At 50.7% G+C, this 14874-nt stretch overlaps 1 protein-coding gene across 3 annotated transcripts in view; it reads left to right on the top strand.

Moving 5' to 3' along the window:
- RSPRY1 (ring finger and SPRY domain containing 1) overlaps positions 1-14874 on the top strand; it is a 56679-nt gene that overhangs the window by 166 nt on the left and 41639 nt on the right. The window contains exon 1 of one of the 3 annotated variants that reach the window (XM_061573181.1): positions 7445-7460. The exons of the other annotated variants lie outside the window; for them this stretch is intronic. The gene's annotated coding sequence lies outside the window, so the exon portion shown is untranslated. Of the gene's footprint in view, positions 1-7444; positions 7461-14874 lie in introns of those variants that run through there. 3 annotated transcript variants of the gene reach the window in all.

The raw sequence follows: 14874 nt of genomic DNA on the forward strand, positions 1-14874 counted from the left end.
CCGAGCCGATCGTGATCCGGAACCGATTAATCGATTTGGGGCCGCGCTGAATGCGACGAATCGATCGTCGCGCCGTTCGTCCGCGTTCGTGGACTCGCGCGGTCGGTAATCGATGAGGGTTGTGATCGATTGTTGGAGCGGAAATCGCAATGCAAATATCGAATCCTGGAGAAATCCGATGAGCTACGAAGCTTTTTTTTGTTTAAATGCCCATTAGGAGGAGGGGCACGGGTATCAGAAAGTGAGCGAATCACCAAGTAATCAATACATTGAATAGACAGACGTACAGGCGAGGCAGAGCCGTACGAGTTTGTGGAGTGTTGTTGTTTTGTTGTTGTTTACCCGGGTGAGAACCCGCGAGACGAGGATGGTGGTCATCAGCGGAGTTGGCCTGGTAACTTGAATCCAAATTGTCTTGTGGTTGTCAGTGTTTGACTTGCATCACACTGGGATTTTTGCACACAACGTTGTAACACGGTGGGGGGTTTTCTCCTGGAAGATGTGCTGGTTTATCCCAGGATGTTTCTGTTTGCGTGTCGTCGTCGCTTTAAGATGTTCTCTGTTAATATTTAGTTTCTTTGCGGTTGCACCAGACTCAAAGAGCCACATGGCTCACAGGGATCTACCTAATCAATGCAACTTGAATCTACGGTTGCAAGAGTGAGCTGGGGCTCAAAGTGACGAGACGGGCAGACGTGGTGGGTGCCTGCCACACGTCAGACAGAACAAATCAGCGTTGGGAGTCACACCGGCACGGTCACTCTACGGGACACGCGGCAGACGAGAGGGGACAGATCGACACACAAACACACGAGGTGGTAGGTAAACACACGAGGTGGTAGGTGATTGAGACGGTAGGAACTCGGCTCCGGACGAGACGGACAGTCCGTGCGCTACACACGTGACAGCAGGGCCCATCATCACGTGAAGCGGAACGTATGAAGTCGGAATATGAATGTAAACTGGAGGAATCCGATGAGCAAGTAAGCTCTTTTTAATCCCACATGTCCAGTAAGGGGGCACGGGGTCATAACGTCACAACAACAAACAAGACGGTTGAGCACGGACGATAATAAAGGCATTGTAGAGACAAGACGGAACTCACCAATCCAACAACAACAACAGACGAGACGCGGAAGAGTGTTCAGGACGTTACTCACGAGACAGGAAATAACAACAGTGTCTACCTGAGTTGGTTACCAAGGACAAAGATAACAGTGTCTGCCTGAGTTGTTACCAAGGACAAAGATAACAACAGTGTCTACCTGAGTTGATACCTAGGACAAAGATAACAACAGTGTCTACCTGAGTTGATACCTTGGACAAAGATAACAACAGTGTCTACCTGAGTTACCTACTACAAAGATAACAGTGTTTACCTGAGTTGGTTACCTACTACAAAGATAACAGTGTCTACCTGAGTTGTTACCTACTACAAAGATAACAACAGTGTCTACCTGAGTTGTTACCTAGGACAAAGATAACAACAGTGTCTACCTGAGTTGTTACCTACTACAAAGATAACAACAGTGCCTACCTGAGCTGGTTACCAAGGACAAAGATAACAACAGTGCCTACCTGAGTTGGTTACCTAGAACAGAGATAACAACAGCGTCTACCTGAGTTGGTTACCTAGGACAGAGATAACAACAGTGCCTACCTGAGTTGGTTACCTACTACAAAGATAACAACAGTGTCTACCTGAGTTGTTACCTAGGACAAAGATAACAACAGTGTCTACCTGAGTTGTTACCTACTACAAAGATAACAACAGTGCCTACCTGAGCTGGTTACCAAGGACAAAGATAACAACAGTGCCTACCTGAGTTGGTTACCTAGAACAGAGATAACAACAGCGTCTACCTGAGTTGGTTACCTAGGACAGAGATAACAACAGTGCCTACCTGGGTTGGTTACCTACTACAAAGATAACAACAGTGTCTACCTGAGTTGTTACCTACGACAAAGATAACAACAGTGTCTACCTGAGTTGTTACCTACTACAAAGATAACAGTGCCTACCTGAGTTGTTACCTGTACCTAGGACAAATATAACAACAGTGTCTACCTGAGTTGGTTACCAAGGACAAAGATAACAACAGTGCCTACCTGAGTAGGTTACCAAGGAGAAAGTAAGAGAATGGGTGATGTAGTTTTCTGTTAGATACGACTCCGTCAGCCTAGGTTTTTTGGCACTCCCCAACACATTTATTTTCTCCTACATATCCGTCTGCGTTCAGGGTTGTTTTCCTTTCGGTTTTAATGTTCAAGGGGTTTTTTGTTGTTGTTGCTGCTGGGATTGTCTTGTAAAGGCGCTGCGAGGCCTCGGTGTGAATGGCGCCACGACCTACAACGTGTTAAAGAGGGATCACACACCGCAGTCGCTAGCCACGATACACGGACGGTGCAGACATCACGGGCCAGACAGAGCTAAACATCGATTGGGGGGTACGGACGAGACAGGATCGATTGCACGAACGATTTGAGCGGCGTAGTGGATACAATTAATATCAAAATGAAGGGACGCCTCGCACCCCACGGGCGCGACACGTGCGTGCTCACGCTTAGACGTTCGGTGGTCTCATCAGCAGCGAGACCATCGGGGCCGCAGGTTTGGTTGGCTTGCATCGAAGCAATGCTGCTGATTTAGAATGCGGCGCCTCCAGAAGGCTCCGAACTCGTAGCAGTGGTGAGCGCGGCGCGCTACGAACCCGGCGGGTCAGAGTTCGAATCCAGCTCACGGCTAACATAGGTGAGGGGCCGTCCATAAATGACGTCACGCACCTGTGGGGTGGGGGTTTGAGAAATGTGACGTCACATCAAAATGCGCAACTTTAAATAAATATAGGCAACACGTTCTAATTAATTAAATAGACTTTTTAATAAATGTTTTCTCCAACAACATCAGAGTGCAGCGGCACATTAAATACGCACTACAATGACAATAGTTTAAAGCGATTTGAAGCATGTTTTATTTTTTGAAGGGGGCGGGGGCAGAGGTTTGTGACGTCATATTTGAGGGGGAGGGTGTGACTTTTTGTGACGCCGTGTGCCGAGGGGGGGGGGGGGTGAAAAAATCGTCCAAAATCGCGTGACGTCATTTATGGACGGCCCCCGACGACCAGTGATGGGCCTTGCCTAGGTCGACTCAGCCTCGTATGAGTACCTGGTGCGGTGTGTAAACATGATCAGCACTGGGGGATACAAAGGCGGCTGGGCGTGGTTGCTGGTCACCCACCCCCTCGTGTGCAGTGCCCGGCCTTCTTAGGTGCTCACTAACAGCACTTGCCCCAACAGTCTGTTAAGGCTATAGGGGGGATCTTTGTCTTTATCACAGAAGGCTCTGTGACCGTCCCCAATGGGTTGTGTACAAACATTGTATTATGTGTGGAGGAGGAACACATTGTGGATGGGGGGCACATTGTGGGTGGAGGAGGAACACATTATGGGTGGAGGAGGAACACATTGTGGATGGGGGGGGGACACATTGTGGGTGGAGGGGGGACACTTTGTGGGTGGGGGAGGGACACATTGTGGGTGGGGGAGGGACACATTGTGGGTGGGGGAGGGACACATTGTGGGTGGAGGGGGGGACACATTGTGGGTGGAGGAGGGACACATTGTGGGTGGAGGGGGGACACATTGTGGGTGGAGGGGGGACACATTGTGGGTGGGGGAGGGACACATTGTGGGTGGGGGAGGGACACTTTGTGGGTGGAGGAGGGACACATTGTGGGTGGGGGAGGGACACATTGTGGGTGGAGGAGGGACACATTGTGGGTGGGGGAGGGACACATTGTGGGTGGAGGGGGGACACATTGTGGGTGGAGGAGGGACACTTTGTGGGTGGGGGGGGGGGACACTTTGTGGGTGGGGGAGGGACACATTGTGGGTGGAGGGGGGGACACTTTGTGGGTGGGGGAGGGACACTTTGTTGGTGGGGGAGGGACACATTGTGGGTGGGGGAGGGACACATTGTGGGTGGGGGAGGGACACATTGTGGGTGGAGGAGGGACACTGTGGGTGGGGGAGGGACACATTGTGGGTGGAGGGGGGACACTTTGTGGGTGGGGGAGGGACACTTTGTGGGTGGGGGAGGGACACTTTGTGGGTGGGGGAGGGACACATTGTGGGTGGAGGAGGGACACATTGTGGGTGGGGGAGGGACACATTGTGGGTGGAGGAGGGACACATTGTGGGTGGGGGAGGGACACATTGTGGGTGGGGGAGGGACACTTTGTGGGTGGAGGGGGGACACATTGTGGGTGGAGGAGGGACACATTGTGGGTGGAGGAGGGACACATTGTGGGTGGAGGAGGGACACATTGTGGGTGGGGGAGGGACACATTGTGGGTGGGGGAGGGACACTTTGTGGGTGGGGGAGGGACACATTGTGGGTGGGGGAGGGACACATTGTGGGTGGAGGAGGGACACATTGTGGGTGGGGGAGGGACACATTGTGGGTGGAGGGGGGACACATTGTGGGTGGAGGAGGGACACTTTGTGGGTGGGGGGGGGGGACACTTTGTGGGTGGGGGAGGGACACATTGTGGGTGGAGGGGGGACACTTTGTGGGTGGGGGAGGGACACTTTGTGGGTGGGGGAGGGACACATTGTGGGTGGAGGAGGGACACATTGTGGGTGGGGGAGGGACACATTGTGGGTGGAGGAGGGACACATTGTGGGTGGGGGGTGGGACACTTTGTGGGTGGGGGAGGGACACTTTGTGGGTGGAGGAGGGACACATTGTGGGTGGGGGAGGAACACATTGTGGGTGGGGGGGGGACACTTTGTGGGTGGGGGAGGGACACATTGTGGGTGGAGGAGGGACACATTGTGGGTGGGGGAGGGACACATTGTGGGTGGGGGAGGGACACATTGTGGGTGGAGGAGGGACACATTGTGGGTGGAGGAGGGACACATTGTGGGTGGGGGAGGGACACATTGTGGGTGGAGGAGGGACACATTGTGGGTGGAGGAGGGACACATTGTGGGTGGAGGAGGGACACATTGTGGGTGGAGGAGGGACACATTGTGGGTGGGGGAGGGACACATTGTGGGTGGGGGAGGGACACATTGTGGGTGGAGGGGGGACACTTTGTGGGTGGGGGAGGGACACATTGTGGGTGGGGGGGGGACACATTGTGGGTAGGGGGGGACACATTGTGGGTGGGGGAGGGACACTTTGTGGGTGGAGGGGGGGCACATTGTGGGTGGGGGAGGGACACATTGTGGGTGGAGGAGGGACACATTGTGGGTGGAGGAGGGACACATTGTGAGTGGGGGAGGGACACTTTGTGGGTGGGGGAGGGACACATTGTGGGTGGGGGGGGGACACATTGTGGGTGGAGGGGGGACACATTGTGGGTGGAGGGGGGACACATTGTGGGTGGAGGAGGGACACTTTGTGGGTGGGGGAGGGACACTTTGTGGGTGGGGGAGGGACACATTGTGGGTGGAGGGGGGACACATTGTGGGTGGGGGAGGGACACTTTGTGGGTGGAGGAGGGACACTTTGTGGGTGGGGGAGGGACACTTTGTGGGTGGGGGAGGGACACATTGTGGGTGGCGGGGGGACACATTGTGGGTGGAGGGGGGACACATTGTGGGTGGGGGAGGGACACATTGTGGGGTGGGGGGGGGACACTTTGTGGGTGGAGGGGGGGACACATTGTGGGTGGAGGACGGAACCACTTTGTGGGTGGGGGGGGGACACTTTGTGGGGGGGGGGGGAGGGACACTTTGTGGGTGGGGGAGGGGGACACATTGTGGGTGGGGGAGGGGAACATTGTGGGTGGCGGGGGGACACATTGTGGGTGGGGGAGGGACACTTTGGGGTGGGGGAGGGACACATTGTGGGTGGGGGAGGGGACACTTTGTGGGTGGAGGTGGGGGACACTTTGTGGGTGGAGGGGGGACACATTGTGGGTGGGGGAGGGACACATGTGGGTGGGGGAGGGACACTTTGTGGGTGGGGGAGGGACACCTTTGTGGGTGGGGGAGGGAACATTGTGGGTGGAGGAGGGGGACACATTGTGGGTGGAGGAGGGGACACTTTGTGTGGGTGGAGGAGGGACACTTTGTGGGTGGAGGGGGGCCACCTTTGTGGGTGGGGGAGGACACTTTGTGGGTGGAGGAGGGACCACTTTGTGGGTGGAGGGGTGACACTTTGTGGGTGGGGAGGGGACACTTTGTGGGTGGAGGGGGGACACTTTGTGGGTGGGGAGGGGACACTTTGTGGGTGGAGGAGGGACACTTTGTGGGTGGAGGAGGGACACTTTGTGGGTGGAGGAGGGACACTTGTGGATGGTGGGGGGGGTATATTTGGAAGGAGGTGGGCGAAACGAATCTTACACTATTCCTTTAATCTGGTCACGGTGTGGGAAAAGAGCTTTTCAGCTCATCGGATTCCTCCAGGCAATAAACATACACATTCTGACATCGCACAGGTTTGTGTTTTTAAATACTTTATATTAAGTTCGCTTGCTTGCTTAGGACCGTGCAAATCTTTCTGTCGTTTTTTAACCCACTTCCTGTGATCCAATCGAGCTGACATTTTGCACACATACTCCTTGTGCGTGACAATTCATTTTCGTGAAAAAAAATTCCCAAATTTTACACTGTTTAGGGGGAAAAAATTAAATATTTATTACCAATTGTTTAATGCTGCCAGACAATCATCTGACCCATAGGTGGCAACCATCTCAAGCCAGAGGACGAGAGGACTCTAGCCGCCTGGATGCCACGCATATAAAGGATTTATAGTGAAAAACTTTGTTTTTACGGTTTAATTTTTTTCTCTCTCGCGGCCTCGGCGGTGGAGCTGGTGGGTCGAACTTGGCAAACCCGGGTTCGATTCCCGCTCACGGCCAACACCGGTGACGATTATCTGACCCGGTCCTGGGCCTGCCCTAGGTCGACTCGGCCTCAATTGAGTACCTGGTGCCGTGTGCAGTAAACATCGCCACTGGGGAGACAAAGGCGGCCGGGCGTGGTGTTGGCCACCAACCCCATCGTGTGCCGTGCTGGCTTTCACAGGTGCTACTCGCTAACAGCACTTGCCCCTACAGTCTGTCACAGGCTATACGGGGGATCGTTGTCTTTCGGGAGAGAGGCGAGAGTCGCGTGGCTTAGTGAAGAAGGGAAGTTGGTTTTTGGGCAATCGCTGCCTCGCCGGTGATTTTTGTGGTCGCGATCTCAATCATCCTCCTCCTCCCGTCTCTGCCGTATCTCGCCGTGGTCGTGTCGTGTCACCCACTCGTGGCCACGTGCTTGTGGAATCGTCGCGAGCACGACGCGCTGTGCGCTTGAGCTGCTCACGGAGTGAAATCTTCTCGGGGGCCAACGCGGCGGTCACGGAGATTTCTGTGATCGCTCGCGGACGCGGAGCGACTGCAGGAGATTTTTTTGCCGGTTGCGGTGGTGATCGTGGTGGTGATCGCAGGCTCGAGTGATTTACGGTAACGTGCGGCTCTCACAGCGGTAACGGTACACGACTCGGGGGAGTTGAGGCCACCACATGTTGATGGTGATCGTCATGGTGGTGGAAATTCATTACAGCACACTTAATCATGATATTGTTAATACACGGTGTAGTAATCATACTAGCAACCGTGTAGTGTACACCACATGCCGACGATGATGCCAATTCAACACAGTACACTTAATCATCATTATATTCTTGATACGTATGTTGAACTTCTTTTACACCGTACCGAGCCAACCGTGCCAATCGGTGTAACGATAATATTCACAGCCATGTAGAAACACCGCATCGTGACCTGGCAATGTAATCAGTCATCACATTGTTTGAATGTGACATTGCTGCATCATGATAATGATCACAGTGCAATGCTCTTCGTTATAATTATAACCCCGTGATAAACGTTGGGTTATTTACAAGAACAATGTAAGCAATACCGGCATCTCATTTAACGCAGCAGCAGCAGCAGCATCGATTGTATATATTTTTGTTACACATAATACAACATTACTAACAACAGCTGATAGTGGTGCAGTGCCTTACATTTAAATAACAAGTTGTGATCATCGTAGAGTCGCGAGAGAGCTGGGGATGGCTTTGGGAGTCATGTCCGATGATGATGGGTTGGTGGTCGTGGTTATAGGGGGCTAGTTTGTAATAAGTAACAATGGAGTACATCATCACAATCCCTACAACGGCGACAATTTGGTTTAAGCGGCCGTCCATAAATGACGTCACGCACCTAAGGGGGGGGGGGTCAGACATTTGTGACGATGTGTGACGAGGGGGGGAGGTTTGATAAATGTGACGTCACATCAAAATGCGCAGCTTTAAATAAATATGGACAACACGTTCTACTTAATTAAATAGACGTTTTAATAAATGTTTTCTCCTTCAACATCAGAGTGCTGTGCCACATTAAATACGCACTACAATGACAAAAGTTTAAAGCGATTTGAAGCATGTTTTATTTTTTGGGAGGGGGCAGAGCTTTGTGACGTCATATTTCAGGGGGGGGGGTCTCACTTTTTGTGACTCCGTGTGACGAGGGGTGGGGGGGTCAAAAATCATCCAAAATCGCGTGACATCATTTGTGGGCGACCCCTAACGCGTAGGCTTTGACAACCCTGGCTGTCGCCTGATGATGCTGGTTGTTGTTGTTGTAATCACGGGCGAAACGTCACGGTATTCAAATTGTAAGCGGTGTGCTGAACTAGTAACGAATCGGCACGTTCTGTTTACGTGACAAACCTGACTAATTGGCTGTGTCGGGTGGTGGCGGGTTTAACGACACATTTATATTTATGCGATCTAACCCCAAATTTTTTTTTTTATTGATGCTGACAATGCAGTACGGTTTCTTACTTTATGATACGTGTCAACCCATACTGCTTACCCGTATTCTTGTACTGGGAAATGTAGTTTTCAGGTCCATACGGCATACAGTGGGACTTTGTATAGGATGAACGTTGAGATTGATAAGGGCACGGGGTGACCAATAAGGTCGGAATTGGTCTGCAATCAAGTAGGCACTCATAAGGGGTTGACAGGTTTGCTTTATAACAGTAATAATATAACAGCGGTGATGATGCCCTGTTTGGTAATGCTCCAATACACTCATTCGCAGTCGCCATCGTCATCGCGTGGTTCCGCACGTGCCATTGATACAGTTCCATCCACTTATAATCTTTAGCCGCATTCTCTGCTGTTGCTATTGTTAGATCCCATTGTGCCAAGTCTCTGTTGACTCTCTTCCCATCTGGTTCTATGTCTTCACATCTGATCCTGTGTCTTCCCACCATGTCCTATGGCTTGCCTTCTGGCCCTGCGTCGTCCTGTGTAGTTGTATGTCTTCCCGTCTGGCCCTCGGTCTGATAACAATCATTAATTTGGGATTTGCAGTTTCACGTTTTAATTCAAATAAGCGTCGTTAATGAGAATAAAAATTGTTTGGGAAACTGACGGGGCCCAATAAAAAGTGCGTACGACCTCGCTCATGAGCACGATAAAAATAATGTGACGCATTTTTAACGTTGCATTTGAATGAATGCGTTTGCGTCGCAGTGAATTAGTTTTTGATTTCAACTTAGCCGCACGTGGCGGTTTTTGTCCAGTCGCTATAATCAGGAACAAACTGTTGCACCATTCCGTAAACCGCAGCGCACGCAACCGCTCGCGGTTGTCTGTGCACGAGGAACGATTTGGGGAAGTGAAACAAAAGATAATAATGAAGTGGCATCGTGGAGGATGTTGGTAACAATAAATAACGTCTACATCCCATCTTTGTTTGCGCCACATCAAAAATAATTGGGTTATATTTTTTTTTGTGCAGCCTATTGGCCGCACGGCCTTCTAGGAGAGGGCATCTATCAGCAGCATTGCTTCAATACAAGCAAACTCTGGACCTATCTTCGACATTCAGTGTCTTCGTCAGGTTTGCTTGAAGGTAATGCTCTGTGAACTGCCTGACATTTGTAGCAAAGGACTCTTTCTGTAAGAAATGGTTCGTATGTACGTATGTATGTTGATCTTCTTTCGAGCCGTACGTAGGGAGGCGCAAGGATGACAAACTAAACACACAAAGCAGTTCTGAAGTTTGATACGCAGCGGTATAATACACAGCACAAAGATAAACAAATGGCAGGTGACCCAACTTGTACGAATGCAAATTGACGAGAACATTGCCGAGTTATTTCCCCTACTTCTCATTGGAAATTTATTGAGAGAGTAACGTGCATCAGAGGTCGCAAACGGGTTTGGATTCCTTACCCGTACCCGGCCGCACCAGGGTCGCAAACGGGTACCCGTACCCGTACCTGGCCGGATATGGGTAGCCGGGTATCGGGTAGGGTACGGGTATCGGGTACCCGATTGCGACCTCTGGGATGAAGCCATGTTGCAGGCGCAGGTGGGTTGATTCTAGTAACGTGAATTGTGAGAAGAGACAAGACGTTGGGAAATGAGTGACAAACGGTTACTCACCAGTGACTCACGGCCTTCTCACTCATTGGTTGGGGTGAGTCGCGTGCGGCTACCCGTACCCGGCCGCACCAGGGTCGCAAACGGGTACCCATACCCGACTGGGTACGGGTAGCCGGGTATCGGGTAGGGTACGGGTATCGGGTACCCGATTGCGACCTCTGACGTGCATTAAATTTTATCTCGTCACTGTTTACATCACATCCGTTGAAAGCAAGTCAGTCGATGCCTGCAACCCAGCAGTGGATTGATCATGGATGATGATGTCGGACGACATCTCATCCGGATGTTGTACCTGTGGTTAATTCCGATCCCACTCATCGATTCACTCGACATGAAATCCCTCCTCGGGTCAATGAATTCAAGTGTCGTCTGATAAGGATTGGCCCCTCCACCATGCCGAGTGTGGAATTTGGACTGTTGGCCCCCCAAGGCCATAAAGCCCAAGGAGCTACCTCATTACTTGGTTGGGTACCGATAAACTTTGGCTTCTCACTCAACATTTATTGTTACCTAGAGGTATAATAAGATGCACATATTTAGTGTTTTTCATGATATCCACTCTTGTTACTACACCTTGCTTAAACATCCAAAAGGTCAATCCGAAATGTCAAATGTGCAAAGATTTGCCCCGCAACACAAATCATTTACTTTCCACAAAATGTAACCTAATGAATCGACCTTGCAAAGATGATGGGCCGAGACGACTTTTTGACTGGGATTTGAACTCTCATATTTCTGATGTGGGGAGTCGTGTGCTCTTGTAACCTGAGCGCCCCAGCAGCAGTTAAAGTAAACACTGCTGGATCATCATCACGAGAACCTTACTGGTGTATTTTGCACGAGCTGGCATTCGGCCGTGAATTTACGCGAACAAGTTGGGGAGAATCAAGATGTGCGAGTTTCAGTTCCGTTATGCAGGACACGCTATGCGATGTTCACTACCTCGGCTGGTGTACAGGAGCTCGCGGGTTCGATCCCGACCCTAATGCCTGCTTTATATTTGGAGTTTGCGTGTTCTCTCCGTGGCCGCGTGGAATTTTCTCCACGTGCTCCGGTTTTTTCCTCCACTTTAGAAACGTGCTTCGAGTATTTGGCTCCTATAAATATCCACACGATAAGCCACTTCGTTGAGCTATCATTTGTGGCCAGGTCACATCTGACAAAGAGCTATATAGCTCAGTGGGCCTTACCTTGTCAAATAAAATTGTTTATAGTTTTAAAGAATTAAAAAAAAATTTCCCTTTGCATATCACGGCTTTTCTCTCATTTTATTAAGTGATGGGAAGACTATTACGTTTTCAATACGGCAAGAAAAGGAACGTGTCCAAGAGGAAGTCCACCACAGGCATATGCAAGTGCTCGTTATATTGTTAACATTGCAGTACCGTGAGATCAGGCGACAGCTTGGGGTAACCGTCGACGAGTAGTGGATTGATCATTTCTCGTGATAACTAAAGAGAATGCACTACTTTAGGAATGTAATGAGGAGAGGCCAGACCTGTTGAGTTCTCAGAGTTGAGGCTAACTGTCGCATTTGGGCCTGGAAGATTGCCGCGATTAATCGCACAAGTCATAGCGTCGCACGACACAAACTCACAATGGGGCTGCGCTCGCCTTCATCGGTAGCCTTGGTGGAGGTTCCACAGTTCCATGGCAGGGAACTGACCCTCGATGGGGCTACCAACCACTGTTGACTGCCCGCAAAGTGTCGACCGCTTCCTGTAACCCCTGACGGTCAATGACCCAGGGTGACCCTTAACCCGGGGAGACCCCCTCACCGGGATTTGAACTTGCCACCTGTGGGATTGCTTGTCTCGCGCCCTCACCGCAGCGACACCGGGTCGGGTTACCCGTGTTAAGAGCAAAAAAACTCGACACGCTCGTCAATATTATTAATAGAAGCGGTCAATTAGCCATGCTGCCTGACCGGGAGGCTGTGGGAGATTCGGTCAATACATTGAGGTGGCTTGGTTTGGCAGGCTGCACATTCACCGCAGGGCAACTGGCATGGGAGTCGATGCTTTGATGCTTACAAGCCATGTCGTGATATGCTCTTTGGTTCTTTCGGTAAAGTCACGTAGGTATAAAATAAAATAAATCATGAAGTTTCGGGCGCAACACAAGCGTCCATCATCAGGTGATCAGGTGATGACGGATGCTTGTGTTGCGCCCGAAACGTCGTGATTTATTTTATTTTCTACCTATGTGACTTTACCGAAAGAACCAAAGAGTATGATTCCTGCGGTCACGAAAGCTTCGAATTAAGAATGTCGTGATATGTTTGGGGCATTGTATCAGTATGTTCCATCTGCTGCATTGTGGATATTGAAGACGCTGTCATCAATAGCAAGAGCATGGCGTTGTGTTACAGCGTAGCCAAAGTTCAAACGCGGTAATGACAGGATAACCAAAAAGTTTGAAATATATTTATTAATTTAATGGGGAAATCCACATCGAGTGCCAAGACTTATTCAAAAGGGCCTTGCAGTCGAATGTTTTGGCCAATTTTTTTTTGGAAAAGTGTTATTCCATTTGAGTGCCCAGAGGAAAGCAACGTATATTGAGAGGATGGCACGTAGGTGGGTTCATGAATCCGCTTGCTGTACTGCCAGCTGTGCATCCATTTGGGGTTTAGAGAGTTTTACAAACTAACATATACTGGTGGTACATCGGTAGGTGCGCGGTATAACAACAACACAAAGCAAATTTTTCTCCTTAATAATTATTTTTTTCCCACGATTCGCAACCCCGGTCAGAAAATCTTGCGGGATTGTTGATGGTGCGTTAAAAATCAGTTCTTGTGATGTCGACGCAGTCTGATGACGAACGTTAATACGACCGGCTGAACACGAAGCTTCACACAGTTTGTTGCCGTACAGCAGCACCCAGCCCTGATGACGATTGGCTGTCTCCGTGTTCCAAACTCATTTTTGACTCCTCGTGCCCTGGATGTGGTCGGACAGTTCCTCGACTCGTTTCCGGAATAATTTCTTGGCAGACTTTGGCATCAAAAGGTGACCAATCGTGGTGGTGTCACCGCCGCGGCGGTCGATTGGGAAAGCTGCTGCGGAATCGAAGGGCGACTTCTGATGGAGAAGTCTGCAGCTCTCTCAAGGGCAACATCGACATCGTCAGACTTGTTTTTTTATGAGGACCAGGTGTGTTGTTATGCTGCACTGGTGTGCCGCCAATACGTCCAAATGTTGCGTGAGTTACTAACCCCGGTGGCTGCAGAGCGCTGGGTCGCAGCCGGGTGCTGCCACTACACCTGGTTCAATTGCATCTTGCTCAAACAAGACGCCGTCACTCAACTCCTTTATGCAGCCCTGAGCCAATAGTGGAAATTCCACATTCCTTTGGTGGGGAGGAGGGGTTGGTGTGGGGGGTGAGTCGAGCCGCTGCTTGAGACGGCTACTGTTGGGCTACCCACGAAGCGCCGCCCGCTTATTTTGTAAACTCCCCAGGGGTTGTTTGTGAGACGTAATGATCTCGTGTGAATCGTGACGCTCATTTGATCTCCGCTCCTTAAGCAAAGTGCTATTTTAGTTGAATCGATTGGCAGAACGTTTTTTACGCCCCCCCCCCCGAAATCACTCGACGTGAATGACACGGTAAGCGTAACAGTAGCGGTGAAATAGCGACCGGTTCTTGTGTCACTCGCCACTGATGGTCGGCCGACGGCTGGGTTATCCAACGCAGGTCGCCGGGTTCATAGTGCGGCGCGCTGACCGCTTGCGCCACCACAAGCGGTTAGGTGCGGCGAGGTGCACCTCGAAGTTCCCGTGATGCTTTGAAGGCTCAAATAACCGTCTTGAAGCCGTTCGTTTTACAACGTTATTACACAGAAGCAAAAGAATATTAGCATCAGAATATTTACGTATGCTGGAGGAATCCGATGAGCAATGAAGCTATTTTTTTACAGATGTCCAGTGGGGGCACGGGGTTAAGAACGTGACAATGAAAAACAGTGCAAATACACGATAGGAGTGCAAAGTACAGGAAAGGTAAATAAATCACCCAAACACATACACAAATACAACACTAAACCACCCCCATCCTACCAGGCAAAGCCCACTGAGGTATTAACTTACTTTTCAGAAGCGACATGGCCACAAATTATAATTATTGCCCCTGCAAAGAAAGAGGACAACACTGACCTAGTTTCGAAAATGCACGAGAACCCATCCGAAATTGCCAGGGTAGAGGATTACTCCCACTCCGGGCAAAAGAAGTAGTCGGCCTGCGGCATTGTGGGATTTAGAATGACGTCATACGGGATAATCTTATACATCCTAAAGTGTCGGAACATTTACCCAGCAACTGCAGTCCTAGGCCGGTGTTTCTCAAAAGCAGTTCCCCCCACCCCACCGGCCCTCCTGTGTATCTTTCCGCGATTATCAAACATCGGG

This window comes from Lethenteron reissneri, chromosome 52, assembly GCF_015708825.2.
Source record: "Lethenteron reissneri isolate LAM-NWPU_2019-01 chromosome 52, ASM1570882v1, whole genome shotgun sequence".
NCBI lineage: Eukaryota > Metazoa > Chordata > Hyperoartia > Petromyzontiformes > Petromyzontidae > Lethenteron > Lethenteron reissneri.